At 42.9% G+C, this 9183-nt stretch overlaps 1 non-coding gene across 1 annotated transcript; it reads right to left on the bottom strand.

The window, feature by feature from the left end:
* Positions 1-1493: 1493 nt before the first annotated feature.
* LOC118760593 (U6 spliceosomal RNA) lies at positions 1494-1598 on the bottom strand. Its single transcript, XR_004996870.2, has one exon. It is a non-coding gene; the product is annotated as a U6 spliceosomal RNA (small nuclear RNA).
* Between the last annotated feature and the right edge of the window lie 7585 nt (positions 1599-9183).

Raw genomic sequence — 9183 nt, 5'->3', positions numbered from 1 at the left:
GGATGGAAGATCTTTCTGTCTCTCCTGTCTATAAATCTGATATGCCTTTCCAATAATAATGAATAGTAAAAATTAAGTCAATGTAGTTGATACAATGGACAGATGGAGTTTGTTAACAAACCTACGAAATCATATAGACACTGTGGTGCATTTTTGTGAAAAGTCCACATCTAAGGGTGGGCATTTGGTGTAACGATTAAGATGTTGGCTGGCACATCTATATTCTGCATCAGTGTCTGGCTTTGAGTTCTGATTCTGCTTCTGATTCTAGCTTCCTACTAAGGCACAACATGGAGGCAGCAGGTGGGGACTCCAGAAGTTGGGCCATGTCACCCAAGTGGGAGTCGTTGCCTGAGCTCCTGGCCCCTGGCTTCAGTCTGGCCCAGCACTGGCTGCTGTGAATCTTTGGAAGTCAAACAGCAGATGGAATGTCTCTCTGTGTCTGCCTCTCTCTCTCTGTCCATCTGTCTCTCTGCCTTTCGATCAAACAAACAAACAAAAAGATTTCCAGTTATTTCCTTACATCTGGAGACTCTCACTGTGCAATAGTTTCCAAAGACTAATCTAGATGTTGTGGACATCTTCAGGGAGCAGTTATGTCTACCATATGATGTGTTTTTTATTTTGTTTTTGTGTCTGCAGTTCTGATTTGATGCAGTGTGTATGAGTTAGTTCAGATGTACAAGTTAAAAATAGGAAATGTCATAGTTTAATATCTAGTGACATGATAGGTGGTTATTTATAAACTCTTATCAGGCTTAATGTGAAATTTGAGCTTTACATTTACTCAGGGTTTTTTTTTTTATGTTAACCAAATCAGAAAATTCCAACTCACAAGTAAATGTTATTAGAATGGCAGCAAGATTTAAAATATATATATATATATATATATATATATATATATATATAATTTATCAATTTGAGAAGGAAAGAGAGTGAGTGATCCCATCTGCTGGCTCATTCCCCGAATGTCTGCAGTAGCCAGAGCTGTTGCTGCAGCTGGGAGCGCAAAGCAAGCGCGCTCTCCCGGCAGCAGGCAGGAGAGACGCAGTCCAGTCCCTTGACGCTGCGAGTGTTTGATACCCGGGTCAGAAACTTCTGTAGCATGGGCTGCACAGAGTTCTCTAAGTTCCTTCCGCACTGTGTTGCACAAGACACTAAACAGATGGGGTGTGGTGGTCGAATTCTTTCCAGTCCAGTATTTTACCTCAGAGGCAGCACCACTGAGAGACATGCTTTGAAAACATGTGGGGTTATTTTGGTTGTTACAGCGATTGAAAGAGATCTCCTGGCATTTAGTGGGCAGGAGCCAAGAACGTCACATGTCCTTCAATGCATGTGACCTTCCGGCAGGGAAGAGCTTTCCTGCATCTCGCCCAGTTTTCAAATACTCGCCAAGACATTCATGTATACCAAAAAACCTATCTGTAACTATCGGAGTCTAAATCTAACCTCATTTTATATGTAAAGGCCTTTCCCCCCCCCCCCGCTGTTGGGCATGTGATGTTGTCACAGATTTGCATGTCATTCTAATGTGGGGGCCATGCTTATCCTCTTTGTCTAATTCCAGTTTTAGCATATTACTGCTGAAGCAAGCATAACTCAGAGTATTTTTGTGTAGTTTTAATATACATGGAATTTTCCAGGAATGGAACTACTGTATAAATTGAAAGGAGTGTGTGCTGTTTTGTTTGGAACTTTACCAAGATTGGCTTGATGTTTCAGAAAATCTCACCAATGACATCAATACCATTTATGGGCTGTGCTGCTGTCTTCCATTTGCCCTTGCGACTCCCTCCACCCTTCCCTACCTGCTCAACACCGCAGGCAGGACTCGTGGCAGCTGGGTTTCTAGCTCTCCAGCTTGTAGGTGGGTTAACTTGAAGGGAGGCAAAGGCAGGAGATCTGGAAGGTGGTAGGAGACTGCGATTTGCCACTGGAAATGCCCATCAGGAGCGAGTGTGAATGCATGCAGCACTGCTGCGATAGACACGATATGTTATAGGGAAGGTCAGGTTCAAGCTGTTGGGAAGGTACAAGTAAACTGCGTGAAGAAGTGCTTCCGGTTGGTTTCCACAGAGCACCCTTCTCCTTTAACCCACATTTCTGGCTGCCTGCGGAGTTCCCTATCGCTGCTTAACAGACAAAAGGCACAGACCTGATTTATGCACAGTTTCCTGGCACATTTTACAAGTGGATTCTATCTCCCGAAAGATGGTGCTGAAGGAAAGTGCTCCTAGGGGCAAAGTTTTGGGCAGTGCAGCTTGTCATCCACTTTGCGTGGAAGAGGAAGTGGCCTATTTTCTCTCTGGCAGGAGCCTGAGCATCCTGGCTGCTACTTGTTGGGTATGCCGAGAATGTGCAGCCCTTTGTCTTTGCTCCTGTGCACTTACTCAGGACTCAGTTGCAGGCCACCGCCCTGAGGGATACAGGGCTGTCTCCTTTTGGGACAAAGAGTGAGCTGTCTCTATGAGACATGAGTTGTCCAAGGCCAGCATTGCTTGGCTGTGACACCAACGTACACCAAGTGCATAGCACATACTCGGGGACCCATCTGCATGGCCCTGTGGGACCTGGAGTTGGGGAAGTGATGTAAATTACTGCGTGTTGCGCATGCGTGAAATGGGTATACCAGTCCACAAGAGGCTGGTTTGTAAGTAGGAGGAAATCTCAGACCACAACCAATATTTATGGACTTTGCAGTTAGCTTCAGAAGCTTTTGAACATTATGTGATTTGTGCCTGATTCATATTGAGGAACCCAACACTGAATTATTTTCCCTTAGTGAGAAAAATTGCTGCTTTTGTATTTTTAGACAAAAAAAAAAATAAATCCATCACTGCACATCTATTGAAAACCATTTATGTTTTAATGGCTTTAGGAAAATATTTGATCAGGTTTCATAGCAAACAGTACTAAAGCCTAAGAGTGCTTGGATTGTCAATATAATATACCAAAACCTCAAATATTCATTACCATTTCTATTCAGACTGTAAATTGATATCTTTACATGCCTCATAGTTGTTTATATTACCACTTTGCTCCTTTGCTTTTCATAGTAAGAATTACATTTCTTAAATCTGTCTTTACTTCTCTCCATTCTAAATAATGGAATTCTAGCGCTGGTCTGGAAAACTACAAACCTTCCTGACTGCGGGAATGAGAAACCTTAGCAACAGAACAAAGAAGCGGTGATTTTCTAGTCTCTCAAAATGTCCTTGAAAATGTTATTTCTAGTATCTGAAACCCAGAGCTTGTGGCTTGTTCTGTGAATATAACCTTGGCCTTAAAAAGCCTGTAATTCTTTCTGTTTGTATTACTAAGTAATCTGTTTCCCTGGTAATGGTATTTAAATTGATGTTTCCAAGTCCTAACTGCTATGAATACCTATGAGCTTTCTTTAATAGCCAAAAGAATTGAAAATGTATGCACACAAGAACCTGAGTGCAAATGTTAATAACAGCTTTATTCATCAAAACCTGGGAACAACCAAGATGTCTTGGAACAGGTGGCTGGTTAAGACAACCTACAATGGAATATTAGTCAGCAATAAAAAGAAAAGGTCTGCTAATTCATTCAACAGTGTTGGTGAATTTTTTTTTTCTTAAAGATTTGTTTATTTATTTACCTGACAAGCAGAGTGATAGTTACAAAAGGAGGGCAAGCAGGAGGAAGATGCGGGGGAGGGAAGGAGTGGGAGGGAATCTTCCATGCTGGTTCACTCTCCAAATGACTGGACCGGTGGGAGCTGGTCAAGACCAAAGGCAGTAGACTGGCAATGCATCTGGGTCTCCCACAGGGGTGGCAAGGGCCCCAGGACTTGGGTGATCTGCTGCTTTCCCAGGCACGTTAGTAGGGAGCTGCTTCAGAAGTGGAGCAGTCCAGGCTCAAACAAGCATTCCAGTGGAGGTTGTGAGCCGCTTAATGTGTTGCACCACAGTGCCAACCCAGAATTGTTTTTCTTAGTGACAAATTATACATAACACACAGGTGAATCTTAAATATGTTTTGCCAAGTGATAGAAGCTGTGTCCTGAAGACCCAAAAATGTGCTGTATGATTCCATGTGTACACCATCTTGAAAATAACAAAACTATAGAAAAACATATTAGTTTCCTATCAATGCTGTAACAAATTACTACAAATGTAGTGGCTTACAACACATATTTACTCTCAGTGATCTAGATGCCAAAAGTCCAGAATCTGCTCCATCAAGCCAAAGTCAAGGTACTGGTGGCAGGGCTGGGGGAATTTGTTTTCTTGCCTTATGCAGCTTCCAGAGACTATCTGCATGGCTTATATTGTGGCCACTGCAGCCATTGACCATCATCCTTACACCTACTACCTCTTTGGACTTTCTTGCTACTCCCTTTTAATGACCCTTGTTATTCACTTTAGGTCCCACCAGGAAAACTGAAACAGTAGCTCAAGATCCTTAATATAATCTTATCTGTAAATTCCCTTTGCCATGCTCGTATCAAACAACAGTCACAGGCTTCTGGGATTTGGATGTAGATATCTTTTTGGAGTCATTACTTATTTTTTTAAAAGATTTTCATTTTATTTTGATTGGAAAGTCAGATATACAGAGAGAAGGAGAGACAGACAGGAAGATCTTCCATCTGCTATTTTACTCCTCAAGTGGCCACAACGGCCAAAGCGCTAATCCAGAGCCAGAAGCCAGGAGCTTCTTCCGAGTCTCCCACACGGGTGCAGGCTCCCAAGGCTGTGGGCCGTCCTCGACTGCTTTCCCAGGCCACAAGCAGGGACCTGGATGGGAAGTGGGGCCGCTGGGGTTAGAACCGACACCCATATGGGATCCTGGCACTTGCAAGGTGAGGACTTTAGCTGCTAGGCTACTGTACTGGGTCCGAGTCATTACTTACTTTAGAACAGAACTGAAAACATGTCAGTGGTTTCCAGTGATTAGGGAACATAATGTTAAGTGAAATGAACCAGGCACCAAAAGTTAGATGTTACACTGCTGTGGTTTGTATATGGTTTGTCCCTCCAAAATTCATGTTCAAGTTTAATCTCCAATGTGAGGTAAGAGAAACTTAATCTGACTGTGGAGCTTTCGACAGGTGGTTAGGATTAGTGTGGTGGGCATGGTAGCCCCGTGGGTGAATCCTGGCATCTCAAAAAGAGAGAGCAGAAGAGCTCCATGAGTGTACTGCCTGCCTCTTGCCCTGTGATGCCGCGCATCACTTTGGGACTCCGCCAGTAACAACACCATCACCAGATGCAGCTTCTTATCTTAATACCTCTGGAACCATGAGCCACATAAACATGTTTTTAAAAACTTTACCCAGAGTGATCTTTTTGTTGTTGTCAACAGGAAACAATCTAAGGCATGTGTGATGTCACTTACATGTGGAATGTAAAAAAGTTGAACTCATAGAAGAGTGGTATGGAACTCGGGAGTAGAGTGGTGATGACCAGGGTGAAATATCGGTCAAAGGATACGGAATTTTAATTAGATTGGAGATCTTTTGTATAACATAATGACTGTAGTTAATAACAATCCATTGTATCCTTGAAAGTTCCTAAGTTAGTACATTTTTAGGTGCTTTTCCGACAAAAAAAAAATATGTAAGGTTGTTAAATGTGCTCATTAACATATTTACATGTTAATTTGCTCAATTAGTCATTCTTCAACGTGTACATATTTCCAAGCAACATATTGTGTATTGTAAATACATATGTGATTTTTCTTACCAATTAGAAAACAAAATAATTTAATTGCATTAAAACTGTATGGCTATACTGAATGGGCTGGGCTAGCTGCTGATATGTAGCTTTGGGTAAAGTTGCTTTGACTGGATACTGTAAGGCTGATGACAGAAAGAACTGGGCATAAATGCTGGAGTCAGGAGCCAGATAAAGAACAGATTTATATATGCACATAGGTTAATGCGTGTGGATGTTTTTCCCACCTTGGATTGCTGAGATGGCCGCCAATTAATGACTCTTTGGTAGCAATAAACAGATGTAACACCCAGATCTTTATTTCGGAACAACATTCACCAGTAATTGCAACCAGGACTTGTTGGAAGAAATGGCAGGCTCTAAGAACAGGCCAGGACAAGGAAGATGGTGTGTAGAACTTATTCTTTTAAAAGGTTTATTGGAAAGTCCAATTTACAGAGAGGAGGAGAGACAGAGAGAAAGATCTTCCATCTGCTGATTCACTCTGCAGTGGTAGAGTTGCCAATCGGAAGCCAGGAGCCAGGAGCCAGGAGCAAGGAGCTTTTTCCAGGCCTCCCACGCTGGTGCAGGGTCCCAAGGCTCTGGGCTGTCATCGACAGCTTTCCAATACTACAAGTCGGGAGCTGGATGGGAAGTGGAGCAGCCGGGGTGTAAACCAGCACCCATATGGGATCCCAGCGCGTGCAAGGTGAGGACTTTAGCCACTAGGATTTCGCACTGGGCCCTGTGTGGTACTTCTGATAAACAAGAAAAACTGAGGGAAGGAGAGGTCTGCTACTGGCCTCCACGGGCCACTTGCTGGAGTCTCCGTGCAGGGCAGCCTGCCTTCTCTGCTCTAGTCCTTTCCCTGGAAGAAAGTGGACTTGTCAGCCGGGTCGCTGTGCTACTGGCAGTCCTGCTCCGTGTTAGTGCAGCTACACAGTCAGCGTTTGGAAATGTTGCACGTGCACTAGGGAAAGCCCTGTTGCTGCTCTGCTCCATGAGCTTCTTTCCAGGAAGCTGTTATTTGAGAATTAGTAACTGTATCATTTTTTCTTTCACTTTATAATTCCAATGTCATGAATGTATTTACTGTTTTGTTGTTGTTGTTGTTCTTTATTGTTTAGTTTCATTACATGAAAGGCGTCTAGATAGCAACACTGACCTGGAGACAGACAGCTCTTCTGTCGGCTCACTCTCCTGCTGCCCCCCAGGATGTACCAGAGGGAGTGTTGGAGGCTAAGCAGGGGTGCTGGGACTGGAATAGCATTCCCATGAGGTTTGCTGGTAGGGCACCACAGTGCCAGCCCCTACCTCCAGGGACTCTTCACTCCTCTGCTGTAAACAAAGTCAGAAAAACAGAGCAACAGTTAGACTTTTTTGAGAAAACTGTTCTAACTGAATATTTGTGCACTCTGTCAAAATGCCTCCCACATTTCAAAATAGCTAAAGAGGATTTAATGCACCTTGAATGACAGGCACTGTCCTATGTGGACTATAAAGTTATTCACTCTACCAACAGCCATATAAGACTGATATTCTTCTTCTTATCACATTACAGATGAGAAAACCAGGGCCTTGAGGTGTTAGGAACTTGTCTAAGAGCCAGCAAAGAGCCTAAGCAGTGTGATCTCACTCTGTGCAGTGAACTGCTGTGACCAGAATCTTTGCTCCCTTCGGTCCTCTTTCATTTATTTCAATCATGTTATCTGGTTTTCAATTATTATTGCTTCACATGTTTTATCTTCTCTCTTTCCTGTCCTTGTGTCTCTATTATGTATTATACTGTTGTGTTTTATGGTGTCACACGAAAACAGTAGAGGATGGCCCTAAGCCTTGGAAGCCTGCATCCACATGGGATACCCGGAGGAGGCTCCTGGCTCTGTTCTTGCTGTTGAGGCCATTTGGGAAGTGAACCAGTGGATGGAAGATCTTTCTGGCTTTCATTCTCTCTATAAATCTGTCTTCCCAATAAACATAAATCAATCTCAATGGTGTCACACTTTTTGTGTGAAGGAGCCCGTTTAGGAATGCTAGTTTGAGTCTAAGCTACTCTGTTTCTGATCCATTTTCTCGATTATGTGCCTGGGAATGCAGTGGAGGATGGTTTAAGTACTTGGGTCCCTGCCACTTATCTGAGAGACGAGGATGGAGCTCCTGACTTCAGCCTGGCCCAAACCTGGCAGCTGTGCTTATTTGGGAAGCGAGCCAGTGAATGGAAGATATCTCTGTCTTTTAGAAAAATAAAAAGAACTCTGAATTAGTGGGTTAGGAACATACTTGATATGGGACCTTGGAAATGCTACTTGATCTCTTTAATTCTTAGAGCAGCAGAAAGATTCCAACAAAATCAACGGAGTTCCCAAGTCCAATCACATTCATGGCCAGCACTGTTACTTTATCCGGATGCTGGGAGGTTGGAGGGGGAGAACCCAGGTAAAGAACCAAGCAATATCTTAAACAAAAGGCAAGTACCAGCGAGACAATGTGTTTCCACATGTTTTAATGATTGCAGAATACTTTCTCCTTTTTAAGACTTGTTCCTTTGGGCCCTGTATGATGGCTCGATGGCTAAAACCTCACCTTGCATGCCTCGGCATCCCATGTGCATGCTGGTTCGTGTTACAGCTGATCTTTCCCATCCAGCTCCTTGCTTGTGGCCTTGGAAAGCAGTCAACGATGGCCCAAAGTCCTGGGATCCTGCACCTGTGTGCAGGTGACCTGGAAGAAGCTCCTGGCTCCTTGTAGCTCCTGCTTTTGGATCAGCACATCTCTGGCCCTTGTCGCCATTTGGGGAATGAATCAGTGGATGGAAGATCTTTTTTTCTCTCTTTCCTCTTTCTATAACTCTGCTTTTTAAGTAAAAATGAGTAAATCTTTAAAAACAAAACAACAAAATAAACCTTTTTTAAAGTTACTGCCTTTTAGAAGTATACACAAAAGCCACGCACAGATGAATGAAGAAAGAAAAGGTAGGTTACATACACAATGGAATCCTGTCATTGGCAGCAAGAAAAATGAATCTGGAGGACATTATGTTAAAGGAGAAATGCTTTACACACAGAGAAAATATGTGTCCTCATTCTCATGAGGCAACTAAGGCTGATGCAGAGGCTGGATGTGCAGTGCAGAGAAGATGGTTGGCTGTGCGGCCGTGCAGTGAATGGCAGGAATAGCTTGTTACATTCTCTAGCCCAGAAGCGTGTGATCGACGACACTTAACTGTATATCATGGAATATACAGAAAAGATACAAAGAAAAGATAAATGTATGAGGTGATGGTTATGAGAGTTTCACTAATCTGATCCTTGTAAATTGTACATTCATATTGAAATATCACACTATACCTCATCCATATGTATAATTATTGCATGTCAGCTAAATTTCTGAAACATTTAACAGATAATAAAAAAAAAGTTTAAAGAAACAGTGTTGTCAAATGTGTGTATGCCTGAGTAGTTTATTGTTTTTTAACAGGGTCAGTTGTTGCATTGCA

This window comes from Ochotona princeps, chromosome X (assembly GCF_030435755.1).
Source record: "Ochotona princeps isolate mOchPri1 chromosome X, mOchPri1.hap1, whole genome shotgun sequence".
NCBI lineage: Eukaryota > Metazoa > Chordata > Mammalia > Lagomorpha > Ochotonidae > Ochotona > Ochotona princeps.
This window is presented reverse-complemented; position numbering and strand designations above follow the sequence as displayed.